The sequence below is a fragment of the Mustela erminea genome, chromosome 14, assembly GCF_009829155.1.
Source record: "Mustela erminea isolate mMusErm1 chromosome 14, mMusErm1.Pri, whole genome shotgun sequence".
In the NCBI taxonomy this organism is placed as follows: domain Eukaryota; kingdom Metazoa; phylum Chordata; class Mammalia; order Carnivora; family Mustelidae; genus Mustela; species Mustela erminea.
In genome coordinates this window covers 11024449-11043179 of record NC_045627.1, presented here as the reverse complement: position 1 = coordinate 11043179, position 18731 = coordinate 11024449, and positions in this window count along the sequence as shown.

Genomic DNA, 18731 nt, shown 5'->3' with positions numbered 1-18731 from the left:
ATGAAAAGAAAATCTTTGAGAAATCTGGAAGTGGGGGAGAAAGCACATGATAGCAAAACTATGAGTAATGACTGGTTTCTAATTAGGAATAATGGGAACAATGTGGCAATGAAATAATGTACTCAAAATACTTAAAGAAATTTGGAGAAATATCCAGAATTCTAAGGAAGTGTGTGGGAGATGGACTAGATGAGTGATGGATATTAAAGGGGATACATGTGATGAGCACTGGGTAATGCATGTAAGTAATGAAGCACTGAATTCTATCCTGAAACTAATATTGCACTGTACATTAACTGAAATTTAAATAAAAAATTTTTTAAAATCCTGAATTCTAAATAGAGGGAAAACACAACAAAAAGTAACATTTTCAGTTAAGAAATCTGAGAGTATTTATTACTAATGGACAGTCATTACGTTAAATACTAAAAGAAGTTCTTCATTCTAAAGGGAATGATACCACATTAAAACTCAAATATACAGTAAGAAATAAAGATTACTTGAAATGATAGGTATGGGGTGAACTTCATAGATTATATTTTAGCTCCTTTTATTTTCTTCAAAAAACAACTGATCATATAGACAAAAATATTAACTTTGAATGTTAGGGCTTAATACATCTATAGATATAAAATATATGACAACAATCACACAAAGGATGAATGGTAGATAAATAGACTTCTGTTGCTTTTATTTGTTTTTTTAAAGATTTTATTTACTTACTTGGGAAATAGAGAGTATGAGCTTAGACAAAGGGAGAGGGAGAAGCAGATGCCCCACTGAGCAGGGAACCTGATGCGGGAATCAATCCCAGGACCCTGAGTTCATGACCTGAGCTAAAGGCAGATGCCTAACCAACTGAGCCATCCATGCCCCAAATTCTGTTGCTTTTAGATTCTTATATTATGCATGACTATTAACATCTGTAGATTAATAATGCATATTGCAACTCCATATTCACCACACTAGAAAATAATACAAAGAAGCAAAAACAGTTGAAAGCCGAAGGAGATATTAAAATATTGTGTTTAATATTATTTATTTAATACAAAGTAAAGCAGGAATAGAAAATCAGAGGAACAAAAATTCAATGGATCAACAAGAACACATATAGCAAGGGTTGACTTAAACCCAAACATATGAATAACTACATCAATTATAAGAAAATTTACATTCAAACCAGAAACAGAAACTGTCAGACTGGTTAAGAAGGGAAGAATCAACTCTCTGATAAGAGAATTACTTTAGGGGCACCTGGGTGACTCAGTGGGTTAAGCCTCTGCCTTCAGTTCAGGTCACAATCTCAGGGTTCTGGGATCGAGTCCTGCATCGAGCTCTCTGCTCATTGGGGAGCCTGCTACCTCCTCTCTCTCTCTTGTCTGCCTCTCTGCCTACTTGTGATCTCTGTCAAATAAATAAATAAATTCTTAAAAAGAGAGAATTATTTTAAAAAGATAAAAGATACATAAAATATAAAAGAATGGGAAAAGGTTTTACATGCAAATAGTATGCACAAGAAAAAAAATGTGGCATTATTACCAGGTAAATAAAACCAGAAAAACAGTAGCAAAATTTGTTTCTTTGAAAAGACTAATAAAATTAACCTCTCATTAGAGTCATTCCTACTTCCCCAAAGAAAGCAAGACAGAAATTACCAGTATTTGAATTGGAAGATATAACTTCATATGAGTTTCCTAAGACTTCCATAAAAAAAGACCACACACTTTGTGACTTAAAATAACAGAAATTTATTCTCTGGAGTACAGAATTCCAAAAACGGAACTCTCTAGGGAGGATTCTTCTTTGCATCTATCTAGTTTCTGATGACCCCCAGACGTTCCCTGATTTATGGTAGCATGATTCCAATCTCTGCCTCCAGCTACATATGGCCATCTTTTCCCTGAGTGTCTCTATATCACTCTGTGTCTCTCTTTTCTTCTTACAAAGTCATATTGGATGAAGGGCCGCCTTACCCCCAAAATGAACTCACCTGAACTTAACTAATTATATTTGCAATGACCTCACTTCTAAAACAAGGTCACATTCACAGGGGTTCAACATATCTTTTGTGTGGACACAATTGGGCTCATAACACACCACAGTTGATCCTTGAATAATACATGGTTTGGGGTACTGACTCCCCGCAAGTCCAAAATCTGCATATAACTTTTGACTCCCTAAATTTAACTATGAGTAGCCTACTGTTGACCAGAAGACTTACAGAAAACATAAACAATTAACACATACTTTGCATGTTATATGTGTTATATATTGTATTTTTACAATACATTAAAATACTGGAAAAATGGTAAGACAATCCCAAAGAAGAGAAAATACATTTATAGTACTGTACTGCAAAAAAAAAAAAAAATCCACATATGCAAATAAAAAGAGAAAAAAAATAAAAAGAAAAAAATCCATATATAATGGACCTATTTACATTGTTTAAGGCTCAACTGTATAAGCATTAAAAAGATAAAGTCAACACAAAAACAATTTTATGTCAATAAATTTCAAACCTTAATGGACACACTCCTTGAAAAACATAAAGTACAAAACTAGAAAAGAATTAAGAAATTTAAATAGTCTTGTATTAAGTAAAAAAAAAGAAAAGAAAAAAAAGAAAACGTTAGGCACAAATAGTCTTACTAGTGGTTCTGTCAAACATAATGTGAAGAATTAGTGTCAGTATTACAAAAACTCTTTCAGGAAATAAAGGAAGAGAGTATATCTCCTGAGTCATTTTATAATGGAAGAATTACCTTGATACCAAAGTAAGACAAATATTTGATGGCATTTAAAAACTGTAACCAGGGTAGTACTTGGTTGTACTACCTGGTAGTACCAGGTTGTACCTCGTAGTACAGGGTGGCACAATGAGTTAAGCCTCTGCCTTCAGCTCAGGTCATGATCTTAGGGTCCTGGGATCAAGTCCCACATAGGGCTCTCTGTTCAGCGGGGAACCTGCTTCCCCCTCTCTCTCTGCCTGCCTCTCTGCCTACTTGTGATCTCTCTCTCTCTCTGTCAAATAAATAAATAAAATCTTTTTAAAAAATAAAAAAAAAAACTGTAGACAAGTATCTTTCAGAACCATACATGCAAAACTCCTTAAAACTATTCGCCAAAACAAGCAATATATAAAAAGGAAGCACATCATGACCAAGTAAGGTTTACTTCAGCTTTGTAATTTTGTTTAGCATTAGGAAAAAAGCAATCATCTAATTCACTATCAGGATTGAATTAAGGATTAAAAACTGATTATCAAAAAAACCCTGATTATCAGATAAAGCAGGTGACTGTATCTGATATTCATTAAAGATTAAAAAAAAAAAGTGAACTCCAGAGCAAACTAAAAATTGTAAGGTACTTTATCAGCATTGTAAAGGACATCTAGGAAAAATATATTGCTAAGTCCACAGTCAGTGGAAAACTGCTACAGGATGCAACTTTAATTTGCAATTGTATGTCAATAAAGAAGGGATATAAAATGAAAAATGGATTTTAAAGCAATTTCACTTAGAATAACATAAAATATAGAGAGCATTAGGATTCAATTTAACAGGATGTTTAAGAACAGTATACTGAAAACAACCAAATGGTACAAAAAAAAAATTGTTAAGACCTAAATAAATTAATAGATATATTATGCCTATTGTTTGAAAAACTCAAGATTACTAACATGGGATTCCCTTCAAACTGATGTATAAACTTAGGATAACTGATTCAAAATCTCAAAAGGTGTTTTTTAATAGAAATTAAAATTTTGATTATAAAACTTATATAAAAATGAAAATAGTCAAATATCACTAAACAGCCAAATATGATTTAAAATACTCAAATATAGACAAAATAATTTCTTAAAAAATTCAGAGGTTTTACATAACCTAATTTCAAATTCTTTCATTTATCTACACTAATCATGGCAACTGATACTGTACAAGAATAAACAAATGTATTAACAAAATGAACTTAGTACATATGTAATTGATAAGCTTTTAACACCTGAGATAATTAAATGAAAGAGAAAGTCTTCCAAAAAGTGGGGCAAAAACAATTGAATTAATATACAGGAAAAATTTAAATTGAACTCTGCATTATACCATGTGCAAAAATTACTCCATCATGGAACACAGCCATGAGTATAGGTGCTAAAACTATAAAACTTTTAGAAGGCATGCAAGAATATCTTTATGAATTTGAGTCAGACAAAATAATTCTTAGCATAAGAAATTAGCTATAATGTTTTCATGACAATTTGATTTTATTAAAATCAAAACTACTGCTAATGAAAAGATACCGCTTAAAAAATGGCAATCAACAGGATGGAAGAAAATACATATAATTAATATGTATAACAAAAGACTGTTATCCAGAATATATAAAGAACCAATAAAAAACAATAAAAGAAAAACTTGTATCCGGAGTATATAAAGAGTTCCTACAAAGCAATAATCAACAGAAAAATAACCCTATATAAGTGGACAAAATATTTTAAAAGATACTTCACAAAAGAAGATATATAAATGGCCAGTAAGCAACTGGCTCAGTCAGTTAAGTGTCTGCCTTGGGCTCAGGTCATGATCCTAGGGTCCTGGGATGGAACCCAGCATGGGGCTCTCTGCTCAGCAGAGAGCCTGCCTCTCCCTCTGCCTGTCCTTCCCTCTACCTGGGCTCACTTGCTTTCTCTCTCTCTGACAAATAAATAAACCATTTAAATAAATAAATGTAAATAAATAAATAGTCAATAAGGATATTTAAGTATGCCCAATATTATTAGTCATGAAAGAAATTTAAAATCAAAATGAGATACCACTTGTCAACCACTCAAGTGGCTAAAATTTAACAAGAGGCCAATGCCCACTACTGCCAAGATTAGAAGCCACAGGAGCACATTTACGTTGCCGAGGGGAGTGTAAACAGTACAACCACTCCTGAAATTTTTTTATTCAGTGTTTGTGTGTGTGTGTGTGTGTGTGTGTGAAATATGCATCGACCAGGGGTGCCAGGATGGCTCTGTCAGTAAAGCATGCAATTCTCAATTCCAGAAGGTTGAGTTCAAGCCCCAAGTTAGGTATAGAACCAGGAAAAAAAAAAAAAAAAAAAGGAAAAAGAAAAGAGAGAGAGAGAGAAAAGGAGAGAAGAGAGAGGAAAAGAGAGGAGAAGAGAAAATAGAAGAAAAGAGAAAGGAAAAGGAAAGAATGAAAACAAAAGAGAAGAAAGGAAAACAAAAGAATAGAAGAGAGAGAGAAAGGAAGGAAGGAAATAAAGAAAGGAAGAAAGAAAGAGATAGGAAGAAAAGAAAGAAGGAAGGATACATCCACCACCAAGAAAGAAAGAAAGGGGCAGGGAGGGAAAGAGGGAGGGAGGAAGGAAGAGAGAAAGAAACACACATCCACTACCTGACCCAGCAATGTCATCCCCAGGATCCACACAGAGAAATGAAAACATGTCCATAGAAACAATTGCACAAGAATGTTCACAGCAGATTTATTCATAATAACACAAAACTGAAAGAAACTCAGTTCTCATCAACAGATACATGGATTAACAAATTGACTCTTTGTGGGATGAGAATACTTGTTTTTTTAGAAATAAACTGGGGTGCCTGGCTAGCTAAGAGAATGAGACTCCAGTCCCACACTGGGCATAGAGATTACTTTAAAAATGTTTTTAAAATAAATGAATTAACTGTCCTCAAAGTGTTTCTTTTGTTGGGGAGGGGCGCGTGGGTGGCTCAGTTGGTTAAGCCTCTGCCTTCAGCTCAGGTCATGATCTCAGGGTTCTGGGATCGAGTCCTGCATCAGGGAGAGGGGGTGTCTCTGCTCAACAGGGAGCCTGCTTCCCCCTCTCTCTCTGCCTGCCTCTCTGCCGACTTGTGATCTCTGTCTGTCAAATAAATAAATAAAATCTTAAAAAAAAAAAACACTTTTTATCAAGATTTTATTTATTTATTTGACAGAAGGTGGTGAGGAGAGAGAGAGCGGTGGTGGGCAGAGGGAGAGGGAGGAACAGAATCCCTACTGAGTCCCAATGTGGGGCTCAATCCCAGGATCCTGTGATCATGACCTGAACCTAAGGTAGATGCTCAAGGACTGAGCCAACCAGGCGCCCCTTCAAAGTGTTCAATAACAAAGGTAAAAACAATAACTTTGCAGAAGAAAAAAACCTGGTGGACACTGACTTAACCAGGTAACCAATGTAAACATTACAACTAATGGGGCAAATGGACATTATGAGCCTCCTGATATGATTTATTGAGAGAGATACATCATCATTCCTATGGTATTCCTGCCAAAAAATGCATAGCCTGAATCTAATAATGAGGAAGTATCAGACGAACCCAAATTCAAGGACATTATACAATGCTACCACTCTTCAAAAATGTCAAGGTTATGAAAGAAAATGTCAGACTGAGGAACTGTTCCTAATTAAATGATCCCAAAGAGACCTCAAAAGTAAATGTAATACTTGATCCTATAATATTAGATCCTGAACCAAACCAAACAAAAACAAAAGCAAAATAAAACCAACACAAAGGAAAATATTGGGACATTTGGTGGAATTTTAATAAGGCACCTCAATTAGATGTTCATAATATTATCAGTGTGATATTCTGACTTTGATAATTGCACTGATGTTCTTTCTGCAAGAAAATGCTGTTTTGAGAAACTATGCATGGAAATATTTAGGGTTAATGGGGCATAAAGTCTTCAACTTACCTCAAATGGCTCAGAAAGGGAAAGAGAAAGCAAATGTGGTAAAATATCAGCAGTCAGCACCTTGGATAAATTGTATACAGAAATCTGTTGAACACTCATCTTACAACATTTACGTATGTTTGAAAAAAAGTTAAAAAAAAAACCTACTGGTATACACAATGCTGATGAAATTCATAATTATTATGTTGACTGAAAGAAGCCAGACATGAAAGTATACATACCGTCTAGTTATGTATAGTTCAGAACAGGCAAAATCAATCGATGGTGATAAACCTCATAACATTTTTTTCTATGAGGAGAAGGGATTGACTGGAGAGGCTCCCTGGAAAACTAAGAAGAAAACAAAAAACATGGAATAAAGACACTTCAGATTATATTTTGCAACGAAGCAGGAGGTACTGAAGCAAGCTCCTCTCTGGGCCTAGCTTAACAGATCAATTGTTTTGTCATCATTGATTAGGTAGAATATTTCTCTTCCAGAAGCATCCTATCAGGTAAATGGCATAGTGGAAGCATTTTTATATTATTTCTTTTCTTACTGACTTCTTGCATTAATTTCTATACAGATGAAAGTTGGACTCTTTAGAGAAACTGTTTCTGAGTCCACTAAGCAATTTTTTTAAAGAAATACTTGCTTTATGATGTCCACAAAAGCCAAACTATGAAAGGAAGCTAAATATCCATCAACAGATGAATGGATAAAGAAGATGTGGTGTGTATTTATACAAGGGAATACTATGCAGCCATAAAAAGAAATGAAATCTTGCCATTTGCTACAAAGTGGATGTAACTAGAGGGTATTATGCTAAGCGAAATAAGTCAAAGAAAGACAATTATCATATGATCTCTCTTACATGAGGAATTTGAGAGGGAGAGTGGTGTGTCATAGGGGGCAGGGAGGGAAAAAATGAAACAAGACAAAACTAGGGAGGGTAACAAACCTTAAGAGACTCTTAATCTTAATCTCAGGAAACAAACCGAGGGTTGCTGGAGGGGAGACCCCAGTACAAGTCTTTCTGCTCATGGGTCCTGTCCCCATGCTTTAATAAAACTACCTTTTTGCACCAAAGACACCTCAAGAATTCTTTCTCATCCATTCTCTCTGAAGCCCAACATTTTCACATCATTGGAATTATCTTTTTTTTCTGGCTTTATGGAGATACAACAACTGACATATGGAGATACAACACTGTATTAGTCAGAGGCATATAAATAATGATTCGATATATGTGAATATTGTGAAACACTTGCCAAATAAGCTTGGTTACCCTCCATCACCTCCCATAGTTATTTTTTTTTCTTTGTGATGAGATTAAGATCTACTCTCCTAGCAACTTTCAAATATACAATAGAGTTGTTAACTATAGTCGTGGCTGTATCTCCCATCCCTAGAACGTCTCCTACAATGGGAATTTTGTACATTCTGGCCACTTTCATTCAATTCCCTCAGCTCCCTATCCCCCGCACCTGGCAACCACCCATCTTTGTTAACTTCTTTCACAAGATGCAGATAAAACGCATTTCATTTGAACACGGTTGAAATTTTGTTTCTAATAAAAGAGAAAAAAGATTCATGGGAAGGTTTTCTGTTTTCACACTTTTCCTTCCACCTTTTTTGTCCTATGAATAGACGTCCATTGGAATGGGAGAGAAGCCAAGAAATATCTACAGAAGCTGACACAATACCCAGATATTATTGAATCGCTGAACCAATCCAGGAACTACCTCTCTCTATACTTTTTATAATGGGAGTTCTCTAATGGTCTAAAGCCACAGTGAATCAGCTATTTTATTATTTTCATCCCAAGTCACTTCCAATACATCTTTACTAATCTTTTTAATTCTACTCTCCATACACCAACTTCTGCAGGAATTCCATTCTTTCTTTCTTTTTTAAAGATTTTATTTAAGTAATCTCTACAACCAACATGGGGCTTGAACCCATGACCCAGAGATCAAAAATTGCAAACTCTACTGACTGAGCCAATCAGGCACCCCTGAACTCTACTCTTTCTGAAAAATCAATTCACCACTCTTCCTGGCCTTCTTAGTACTTGAGAGTTTGATTCTACCCCAAACAGAACAATTAATAAATTTGATAGGTGTTCACTTTTATCTTTATTTCTAGTTTAACAGTTGTTTTGTATTGTACATATTCTTTTACCTCTCCCATGAGTTTTGAAATAAATCCCTCCCCCCTTTACTTGACTAAAGTGTTACCATCATGTATTCCCATCCTGGAGGGCATCCATTTCCACTGCTCTCACAACCCGCTCCTGTGAATTCTCTCACTAATTTAGATCCTCTTTCTCTTCCTTCACGGTTGTCTATCCTATTTTCTACTTAACCTTCTGAAGCACAGAATCAGGTGAACCTCATCTTCCCCACAGAATGGTTTCCTCCCTTCCCTTCCTTCCCGGGAGCTAAGATATACTGATCCTGCCTCAATCTCTCTGGCCACCCCTGTGATGTCCCTCAGTGACTTATTTTCCTCTAAACATTTGCATTCTACATATTTAAGCCTCTTGAGTTCTTCTCCAGACAACCTATCTCCCCTTTGGGGAGTGCATTCATTCTCACAGCTAAAATGTCATTTTGATGGAAATGGTGCTAGACCTGAGCTGGGACAGATCCCTGAGCCCTATTCACAGGCTAATTTCTCAACTTCTTCAGATCCTACTTTTTCATTTGCCAATGAATATTCTTTGAGGGGACTGTTAGTTCTAAAGCATTCAGTAGCTCCTGAAATCTGCATCTCATATCCTTCTGATTGGGCATTTTCACCCAATGTTCCACTGACTTTTTTTTTTTTTTTTTGGTCAAATCAATATGATTAAAAACCAAACACTTCCTCTTTGTTAACATTTTTCTCTTCACTTGGTGTCATCATTCCTTCTTTCACTCCTGTGTCTCCTCCATGACTATACTCTCTCCCACCAGTCTTATTTTCATCACAGTATACTTTCTTCTTCTAAAAAGCTGATTAACTTTGTTTATTTAAGACACTGAAATTACTTCTGTTTTCTCACATCCAGTACCCTTTATAATCTCAGCTTAGTATACCTGTCAAGGTATACCACTCCCTTTTACTCTCTGCACTTCTAAAGCCAATTTCCCTAAATGTCCTGGGGGCAGGGGTGGGGGGGTGGGGGGGGTGGGGGGGTGGTGTCTCATGTTTGTCCCTTTTGCTTGTAGCTTTATTTATGCAGTTCTCTTAGAATTTTTTCTCCAGTTCCTGTAAACATCTACATGCCTATTTTAAACCCTCCTTTTCAATAATCTTTTAGGAATGGTCCTTGTTATCAATCATATTGCTCTTGTAAAATCTTACTCAACTAATGAGCAGCATATAACACATGATTATTTATTGTTAAGGGCTTAGACTTGGCACCTTAGGTTTCATTTATGTATGGTTTGCTAACTGCTTCATGTGGGTGAGTGAACATTTCCCAGTTTCCTACAGACATCCTGGGAGACAGGTCATCCCTCTTGCATCTATCATTTTGTCATTTGTCTGTGGAGTGGATCCCGTATAGTACCAAAATACTTCCCAAAACTAGGTAAACTGTCATTATTCAAAATTCAGAGCTGAAAACAATGAGGTTCTGAGGGATTCAGTCATTAACCCAAATTTACACAGTGATTAAGAGTGGGAGCAAAGACTTAGCTCCAAATCAGCCCTACTCTAAAGCCCAAGCTTTAGTTTGTAAACTGAGCATAGTAAAAAGCCTCAGAAAGTAATCACTCGTTAGCTAGTGTCACTAGCTCTGTGACTTTGCAGGGAGCAGGGGAGAAGTATAATGCAATTCAAGTATTTGAAACTTTTTAAAAAAATTTTTTTAAAGGTTCTATTTATTTGAGAGAGGGAGAGCACAAGCAGAGGGGAGAGGCAGAGGTAGAAGAAGAGGCAGAATCCCCATCCCCACTGAGCATGGAGCCCGATGCTGGACAGGATCCCAGGACCCTGGGATCACGCCCTGACCAGAAGGCAGATCTTTATCCCACTGAGCCACCCAGGAAACTTTATTTTTTATTTTTTATTTTTTTTTAGAGACCACCTTAAACATAGTGACCCAGTGCAATCAGGAGTAGGAAGTTCCCACATCTGAGATGATTCAACATTTCTAAGATTTCACAAGTGAAGTCTGTGTCAGCTTGCGACTTATCAGAAAATGTAGTAGTATTTTGGTCTTGTCACAGACATTGGATTAATTCATCCATTTACAGTGAATCATTGTTCTATACTATGAAGAAAGGAGTGGGAAAAAATAAAAAGTGTGGCCTTAGAGTTCATAAGTGCACAGATATGATATGCCTTAATCTGGGAAAAATGATCATCCACCTGATAAAATCTGAGTTAAAAACTGTAAAGTTCGGGACGCCTGGGTGGCTCAGAGGGTTAAGCCTCTGCCTTCGGCTCAGGTCATGGTCTCAGGGTCCTGGGATCGAGTCCCACATCGGGCTCTCTGCTCAGCAGGGAGCCTGCTTCCTCCTCTCTCTCTCTCTGCCTGCCTCTCTACCTGCTTGTGATCTCCGTCTGTCAAATAAATAAATAAAAAATCTTAAAAAAAAAAAAAACTGTAAAGTTCTGCAGGCGAGGTAAACACAACACAAGGCAAGGTAGGCGCAAGGCAAGATTTATTAAAGGCATCTCTGGTGAAGTTTCAGGGCTGAGGAGAAGGGGAGCCAGGAAAGTTGTGCCAGGAGGAGGTGGGCACCCTCAGGTGAGGTTCCTCGACTCTGGAAAGGGGAGTGGGGGAAGTCGCACTGGAAGGGAGTTGGCGGGGGTCTTTTATCGGGCAAGGCAGGGCATGGGCTCACATCCATATTTGGTGATCGGAAGGTGTGGGGTGAGGGCTCCTGATCCTCCTGTTTCCTGCATAGGTTATCCGGTTACCTATGGAGACGTGACCTGGGTGTACACCCTTTTGGTGAGAGAGTCTAGGGTTAAGGAAGGGGATGGGGAGCGGCCTGGAAGATGGTGCCCCAGCGGTCATTTCTATTGTTCCTCTTGCATTCCTGGAACCGCCAACCTAACAAAAACATTTGGAATTAAATACAATTATGTGATTAAAACTGTGAGTGTGTGCATGTGCACCTGTGTTTACACACATATGCATATAAATGAGCATGTAAATAAAAAATTTAGGATTTTTTTGTTGTTGTTGACTCTTTTTTATCTTCTCTCTACATTCCATTCTTATTCATCCTGAACTTGGTATAAAATTAACACAGACCTATTTTTATATTAGGATCCATAAACTTGCATTTCAGATACATCACCCATGGAGTATATGTGATTTTGAAAAAAATTAGTTGTGACAATGAAAATAGAGTTTTCTTTTTTATTTACCAGTAGTGAGAGTGAGGTAAATATGAAAATCCAGAGGGGGCATAGGATTGGTTGGTACATTCAGACCCCTGGGAGAGCAGATAGGAGGTTCACACAGAGGACCACACAACACCTGGGACCTAGCCAACTATGCCCATTTGCTTCCTTGAAACAATCACATCATTATTGTTAAGTTATGGAGTACAATTTAGATAACCTAATGGGACCTTCTCAGAGCAAACAGCACGTAAGTGAATTTTAGACCAATGATCTCAGAAATCTAACTTTCCTGAGAAACAATTTATAATATAAAAGTCTGTTTATTCATTTCAATAAACATTCTTTGAACACCTAATCTAGGCTATAATATGGCAATAAATGCTGTTGATGGGGAAAGTTAGCAAGACTGGACCTTGCCCCCAAGAATTTCCAGTCTCAATGAGAAATTAAACCATAAATTATAATATGACATATACCACAGGAAAAAAAAATTTAAGAGAGACTTGCAAAAGGAGCTGCGAAAACTAAACACAAGATGCTTACTTCTAAATGCAGTCAGGATTTGACCGAGCACTGATTCACGAATAAAGTTGCTGAACAGACCTTCCTAGCTTTGTTTGGAGTCAACTGCATACACTGCAGAGTAGTTCATGATACAGTTTCCACTACCCCTGTGCCAAGTTCAATAGTTTCTTGTCCAAAAGATGATTAAAATAGGTTTTTTATTGAAGTCATTCTCTTTCTTTTGGAGATCTAGGGAGGTTAAAAAAAAAAAAAAAAAAAGCCTTAAAGTCCCAGGCTTACATTATACATGTAGTACAGGAATAGGAAGAGGAAGCGTGTTCGTTAATATTATTTCGTAGAGCACGTACAGCTTTCGAAATAGTTTGACGTCATTTTCACCAAAAAATGGTGCATGAGTAATTAGCAAGAGGATGGCAAAACAGTTTCCAAACACTTATTAATTATGATGCAGGAGAGGAATTGAATCTATTGTCAGAGGATTGAATTGAAATATGAAGTTTGTCAGGAATAAGCTCCAAGACCCTGAGCATATCATTCCACATTTATGAGATTCGATAGTCTCATCTTTGAAATGATATTATATCTACACAGCAACATTATCATAAGAATTGAGAGGAAGAGAAAAGAGAGACCAGACAGAAATCCTGCATGTATCTCTTTCTACATATCTTGGCAAAGTTAAAAAATACTATTGTATTTTATTTTTTTTTAAACCTGATATTATTTTTTAAAGCCTGATATTATTTTTAAAAGCAGATTCATTATTTTGCAATATATAAAGATCACAAGTTTTTTTTTTTTTTTCATTTAGTAAAGTATCACACTCTAGGTAAGTGTTTTTGCTAAATATTTGAAACAAAACTTGTTTAAACTTGAAAATGTAAGATTAGCCTCTAGTTGAGTAGACTGTCTGATTCTAAATAAAAGAGAAAGCAAGTAAAACATTCTTGAATCCTTTCTGCTATACTTTATAAACATTAGCACTTTCAGGATTCAAGGTGAAAAGAGAACTTAGGCCATTTGTCTCATCTACAAACCTTCTGCAAAATGTGGGGAGAGAGAAATGACAAGGATCAAAGTGCCCTAGGAACTGAGCTTTATTCTGAAGACTGGCTTTAAGACATTATAATAATATAGGTCCCGATATTTACCAATTCCTAAACTAAGAAGTTCAAAAAAAAGAACAAGAGGGGGAAAAAAAAAAAAAACACAAAAAACCAACGCTACTCAATTCTACTCTGAAATTTAGGAATAGAACATGATGCACATTCTTGGCATTCAACAATCTGAAACCCACATGCTTTCAATATTGGCTCAGACCCGTCTGCATTCAAGACTCAAACACTTTTGCATAGAATTAATAATTCTCACATTCTCGTGTGAGGGGGCAGGAGCCACAACAGTGCTTACGTACATCTTACAGGGTTGGCAAGATACTGATGTAATGTTATCCAAAGCCATAGAGACTGTTGCCAAGACTATAGTTGATATCGGAACTGTAGTTAAAATGTAGTCATTATGGCTCTAAGAATTCTTTGTAACTGTAATCATCTTAAAATAAAAATGATGTAATTAAAATTTTTCCTGAATAAATATGTCCATAAAATAATTTTCTCAGCTGGGCAACCAAGTTATACTTGAGGTAAAGCAGCTCATGACAAAAGTGATAGTAAAGCTGAAAATTTAAATCAAAACTACTAAAATTAGAAATTTAGTATTTTAGTCCCATCCCAAATATTAATGGTCTTTTTACCCAATCTCCCAGCTTTAAATAGTGAAAACACAAAAATTTATATAAACCCTAGGAATTTTAAGCTTTTTGGAGATAATGCACTCATATTTTTAAAAAATGATACAAGATGGTATTAATATGAAAGACAGCTTTAATTTTTAGTGTGTCTTCTATGTGATAAGTGATCCTAGATGTCTTTAAAATATTATATTGCTCAATCCTCACCTCTACCTTTAAAAATAAGCCTTTATATTCCAATAATCCAGATGAAGAAATAAGCTCAAAAGGTAACATAGTTTGCCTAAGGCTAAATAGTTATACATAATAGAGCCAAAATTCAAGACCAGGTCTGTTGGAGGCAGTCCTGCTTTTTTTTCTCATTAAACCATGAGCTATATTTACAGTAAATGGTACCAGACATGAAAAGAATGAGAGAGATGAGTTGGTTCCCTAGACCTAAACTGAGCCCTTACAAAAAGATAGAAAATAGCTCAAGGCAGCATTCTAGCCTTGGCTAGAGCAAACCTAAGGAGCCCCCACTCAGTTCTCAGAGTTGACTGAAGTTCCTTTCCCCACAGTAGAGAAGTCTTGGAATTAGTACCGAGAGATCAAGCCCCCATAGTAAGCAATGGAGTAAACTGAACTCAAGTTTTAAACATAAGGGTATGTTTGATGGTAGTAATGAGATAAAGGACAGGCTGACCTGGAAGGAAATACTTCACAAGTCTTGGTGGTTGAGTCAACAAAAAGATTAGAAAGAAAAATGTATCAAATATTTCAGCTCTCCATCCCTTCCTGCAAGTATTGTTCTGTTTTTCTCCTAACTGGAGGGTATTTGTATGGCTCTGGAAAAGTCACTTCCCCCTCTGGCCTTAAGAACATTCACCTGAACAATGAAAGACTTGGATTAAAAGATCTCTAAGAAGTGGGGTAGCTGGATGGCTCAGTGGGATGGGACTCTGCCTTCCCCCTGGGTCATGATCTCAGGGTCCTGGGATGGAGCCCCACATCAGGCTCTCTGCTCAGCAGGGAGCCTGCTCACCCCCCCCCACCCCTGCCTGCCTCTCTGCCTACTTGTGATCTCTGTCTGTCAAATAAATAAATAAATAAATCTTTAAAAAAAAAATCTCTAAGAAGTTACAATATCTCTCTGAAGTCATTTAGAGGGCTAAAAGATCTCTAAGGATCCTAAAGATCTTTCTAGACCTGCATTTCAATGATGTTTGGGTTAGATGTTTAATAAATACTTCTTGAGTAATTGGGTCCCTGCCTGCCACATAGGGATTCATTATAACCTAATAAATGTAGAACACTGAAGCAAGTAGAGAGATGTCAACTAATGAGTGTTTTTGAGAGCACTGTTTCCCTTCCAATGAGGAAAATAAATTGGAAGATGAGAAAGGTAAATTATAAGACATGTTAAATTTCACATTTGATTGGGGCAAATGAACAACCAAAATAGCACTTATTTAGGGATAAGTGTTTTTCTTTTTTTATACATTCAGTGGTTTTTCTGGGCAAATCTGCTCCTATCAGTGCTGAGTGCCACTCAGAAAGAGACATCGTATGGCTGACAGCACAGGGAAAAACCTGATGAATTAGTCACCAGAGCACTGAAATTCAGTCTATAGTAAAACGATTTATACATAAAAAAATTATAAGAGTCAGACTTCTTCCCAAAGTATAAACCCATTTTTGCAGCTAATTAAAATTCAAAGAAAAGCTGAAATAAAATGAGGGGGGAAAATCACAATAATTCCATGAATTTTACCCTCTGAGAACAGAACTGACATCTTGAGGACTTAGGGATAATTTTCTCTTAAGAAAATGCTGCAGATGTTTCTAAAATTGCCTCAAGGAGAGATGTCAGTGCTCTTTGAGCATGGCTTAAAGAGATTTTTAAGGAAAATTAATAGGGAAAATAATTAACGAGAAGAAAAATAAAATTTTGGTTGTTTAAAAACCATAGCAAAATTTAGTAGTCAAAAGTAGCAACTGAATTAGAAAAAAGAATGATTATTATCAATGAATATTATCTTTAAATATTACTACCAGAGGGGTGCCTGGGTGGCTCAGCGGATTAGGCCTCTGCCTTCCCCCTGGGTCATGATCTCAGAGTCCTGGGATGGAGCCCTGCATTGGGCTCTCTGCTCAGCAAGGGGCCTGCTTCCCACCCCGCCTTCCCCTCTGTCTGCCTCGCTGCCGACTTGTGATCTCTCTGTCAAATAAATAAATAAAATCTTTAAAAAATATCTTAGTATCAGAAAAAGTATTACTATCTAGTAGTTTAGATTCAATTACTATTATCTTTTTGATACTGTTAAATACATTATGTTGACTCTACAGCCTTTGTGAGCATGCTTTGCAATCATGATCTCAACTCTGAATAACTTTGACACTTCTACCATTGGTTAAGGGTAATACTGGACAACAGAAAAAAATCAGATCTATTTCCACTGCTAGAATATCAACTCAGAGGCTATTTCTTACTACAATGGTTCAGACCATCCTCAAATATGAAGGCTGTCATGTTTCTATGATATTCACTGATGACAATAAGCTAAATTCTTGAAAGCTAGCAGACTAACAGGATTTACCTCATTTATTAAACCAAATATATAACTGTAGGTATTAGTGAAAATTCTGGGAATTAGGGAAGTGATTAGATTTTCATAAAATTCTTGGTGGTTTAAATGACTTGGATTTTAGTGAGAACCCTAACTTGATTTTTTCTATTTTGTAAACTTTAATAATATCTCTTTAATTACATGAGAATTGAATTAAAAGAGAAGTTTGTCTTCCCTGTAATTCATCTAAAGCCTTCCTTCTTTTATTACTTTATCTGCTGATTAAGGAATCAGTCTTTGTTACAGAGTGCAAATAATATATAAATGAAACCACACTGCTTTCCCATCTAAAATAGCAAGAAAAAGACAAGCAATACATTCTTTGTAGTGAATAATTTAGTTTATAGATGTTGACTTCTCTTCTGTACTTTGTATTACTGTTACTAAAGCTTTCAACCATTGTGATCATACAAGGAAATAATACTTTTTTCCATTTAATAGAGATGTAACTCTCTTTTGGACCTTCCTGATACAGTGGAAACTTACACAGTTCCTATTAGTGGCCCAGTCTTTCATTTCTAAATCTAGAAACAAGCATATTAAATCAAAGTTGTAGATATGCTTGTTTCTCGTTTACTATTTACAAGAGTTAATCTTAAATCATTAGAAAAATAGAAATAAGAGCAATGTCATGAACTCTCTAGTCCATACCATATTCAGGGTACTGATCTATATGTGGCAGTGATGACAGGTTTGGTACTAAGGGCTCAGGTTAATAGTCAAGAAACAGAGGGATAAGGAACTCCAAATGTCACACAACTACATGGGGAAGTTAGGATGTAAACCCAGGCACCCAGGCTCAAATTCTAGAATGACCACTGATGAGACTGCAAGGGGCAGCTTCTGCAAACATCAGCCTTTCAAGGCCTGAATACTACTTTTCACCTTCGCAGCAGAATGGCCCCAAAACCGGCATTCTAAGTTAAAAATAAAATAAACATTAACAAAAAAATGAGTATGTTGATTTTTATTTATTTTTGATGGTAAAGAAGTGGGGTGTCTGGGTGGCTCAGACATTAAGCGTCTGCCTTCGGCTCAGGTCATGATTCGGGGGATCCTAGAATCAAGTCCCACATCAGGCTCCCCACTCAGCGAAAAGCCTGCTTCTCCCTCTCCCACTCCTGCTGCTTGTGTTCCCTCTCTCACTCTCTCTCTCTCTCTCTGGCAAATAAATAAATAAATAAAATCTTACAAAAGACATTTTTTAAAAGTGTGCAGAAGTGTTTTGTAACATTATGACTTTTAAAATACAGTTTGAGGGGCATCTGGGTGGCTCAGTGGCTTAAGCCTCCACCTTCAGCTCAGGTCAGGGTCATGATCCCAGGGTCCTGGGATCAAGTCCTGCATTGGGCTCTCTGCTCAGCAGAAAGCCTGCTTCCTCTCTCTCTCTCTCTGCCTGCCTCTCTGCCTACTTCTGATCTCTGCCTGTCAAATTAATAAATAAATTTTTTTTAAAAATGCTTTCACTGTGTCTGGAAGAAAAAATTAAAAAAAAAACCATAAAATTCAGTTTGACTTCTTTTTATAAATATCTCACAACTAGAAAATCAATTTAAAAATAATTCCAAAAGTACAGTTATAAGAACCATCATAAACACATAATTATTCAGGTTTTGTTTCTTTGTACTTCCTAATACAATCAATAGAATAGTTCCTTTATAAATCTGAAACATAGTACAATTCAAATTGGCTCAAGTAGAATACTTGACATTATGCTTTCAATTCAAGAATCCATATTGGTCATCATTAATCCAGGGGATCAAGTCAGGATTCTACTTAGGTGTCCCTGTCTTTTC